Source organism: Priapulus caudatus, unplaced genomic scaffold (assembly GCF_000485595.1).
Source record: "Priapulus caudatus unplaced genomic scaffold, Priapulus_caudatus-5.0.1 Scaffold1019, whole genome shotgun sequence".
In the NCBI taxonomy this organism is placed as follows: domain Eukaryota; kingdom Metazoa; phylum Priapulida; class Priapulimorpha; order Priapulimorphida; family Priapulidae; genus Priapulus; species Priapulus caudatus.
In genome coordinates this window covers 5,376-8,006 of record NW_014578080.1, presented here as the reverse complement: position 1 = coordinate 8,006, position 2,631 = coordinate 5,376, and positions in this window count along the sequence as shown.

Genomic DNA, 2,631 nt, shown 5'->3' with positions numbered 1-2,631 from the left:
CGCACACACGCACGCACGCACGCACACACATACGCATGCACACACACACACACACACACACACACACACACACACACACACACACACACACACACATGTTTCTAACCTCTCTACCTGTTCATCTCTCTAACCACGAGTAGCACGCGTAGAGACGCTGTTTCAACCGATATTATATGTAGATTATGTTCTATTATATATACATATACTAGCTGCGGGTACCCGCTGCGCTGGGTAAAATCGTGCTACTAATTCATACTACTAATAATCGGACACAATAGGAACATTGGATAATAATGGAGAATAACACTGCACACAATATCAATATTTACAAATCAGTCTAATAAGATAATAAGCATGGTAAAAAACGGTTACGTATTTATATAACAGCACAACCCAACTTAGAACCCCTGGAACATAATAGTAATATGGTGTAAATGACAAAAAGTTATTATAACAGCATGTACGAATGGGTTGCACTTTTCATTTCAAAGCCTCTTGATAAACAATATTTTTCATCTTATTCTCTGGTGCAAATATGTAGAGATTGCTGGCGTCTCCAACTCTTGAACTCCCCATGTACAGCTGTCCGTGGGAGAAGCAGGACTGTCCGAGGTGCAGACCGACGACAGACAGCGTCTGGCCCTGAGCTTTGTTGATGCTCATGGCAAAGCTTAGTTTGATGGGGAATTGTAGGCGCTTGAACTGGAATGGCACGTCTGTGGGGATGATGGGAATGCGAGGAATAAAGACCTCTTCCCCAGCAGCACATCCTGTAATGATGGTGGCCTCGATGACGTGAGGCATGAGGTTTTTGGCGACCAACCGGGTGCCATTGCACAGCTTTGGAGCGTCTAAATTTCGCAGGAGCAGAAATGGGGCTCCGACCTTGAGTTCGAGGCGATGATGTGGGACACCAGCTGGCTCCATAGAGTTGAGAACCTCAATTGGGTAGTTTGCAATGTCGTCTTGTTGAACCATGGTGTCGATGGACTTGTATACTTGCATGGCACCAGGTACGGCTTTGAGCAGCTGAGCATTGACAGTGTTTACGGTATCGTTCTTTGGTGCGAGAATGGCTCTCTCGCACAACCATCTGTGGCTCGTGTAATGGTCGGCGAGGTTCGGAAATACGCACTCCAGGTCGTGAACTGATGCAACACATTGACTGAATGGAGAGACGGGTATCGTGCCTTCATCGTCCAGGGGAATCGTGCCATCACCAAGCCGAAGTAGATGTGCTGCAAACTGTCCTTGCGTTGGCTCGCCTAGAAGGTGAGGCCGCATGTTGGTGGACAGCACCAGCTGCCGCACGCTGCTCCAGATATATGACGACTTGATGCATGCTTTTAGTTCATCAGCACGTGTGCCTCTGGGAATGACGGGAAGGGTCTGGCGGAAGTCACCTGACATTACGAACGTAATGCCTCCCATGATCTTGCCATTGCCGCGGATGTCACGCAGGGTTCGGTCGACGGCTTCAAAGGCAGCCTTGTGCGACATTGTGCACTCATCCCACACAATTAGGTGTACCAGTTGGAGGAGCTTCGCCGCATCGCTGCCCTTGGATATGTTACAGGTGGGTGTGTCGTTTTGTGCCAAGTTTAGTGGCAGCTTGAATGTTGAATGTGCTGTACGACCCCCTTGAAGTAGTGTAGCTGCGATGCCAGAGGATGCGACAGCAAGGCAAATCTTTTTCTGTGCTCTGATCTTTGCCAACAGAAGACTGGTGACGAAGGTCTTTCCAGTTCCCCCTGGAGCGTTGAGGAAGAATATTCCGCCTTTTTCAGTAGTGATGCTTTGGACGATGGTGTTGTACGCATCTCTCTGATCAGGTAGTAGTTTAGGCTCGTTGATGGTAACATATTCCTGCAGGGAAGGGATGTTGTATGATGTTTCCCTGAGAACTTCACGTGACATTGTGTCGGCTGCATTGACACGCTGTGGTTTTGGCAGACTGAAGCTGAGTAGGTCTTTGCCGCCCAGGGACATGAGCTTGTCCTCAATTGCGATAAGAGACATATTGAATATGTCATCAGTGAACCCGATATCCATACCAGGGAGTTGTAGCTGGGCATGGTACCTGAAGTCGGACGTCAAAGCTTCCCTGTGATTAAGCCACAGCTGGGTTGGGTCCGCCACACCACATGTGTGCAGCATGATGGCGAATAGATTGCGCAGCTTATATGGTGATTGCGATAGCGCAGCTTCAGTCATGGTGGCATCCCAGTGTGCGTCATCTTCCAGGAGGCCTCGCATGTTGCACGATTGGCGGTATGTGGCGCAAACGTAACCATCCACTGTACGGAGTGCTTGGAATGATGTCGGTCCCCGGACTTCGTGCAGGAGCATACGTAAGAAGAAACACTCCTCTTGGCTCGGGTGGATCGTGTATACTCTGCCAAGTGCACAATCCTTGCGTATACCCGGATATCCCTCGACAGAGTCCCCTCTCTTCCTGCGGGCCCACTTCTTGCTCCACGTATAGTATGCCGGCAACTCGTTATATAATAGCGTTCTGGCGAAGTCGTCCTCCTGACACAGCTTAAAGAATGCCGTGAGGGTGGTATCCTTTGGGAACTCGGCTTGTTGCTGTGCTGTGGCAGGCGTGAAATATACCCGCTGGCCGTTTTC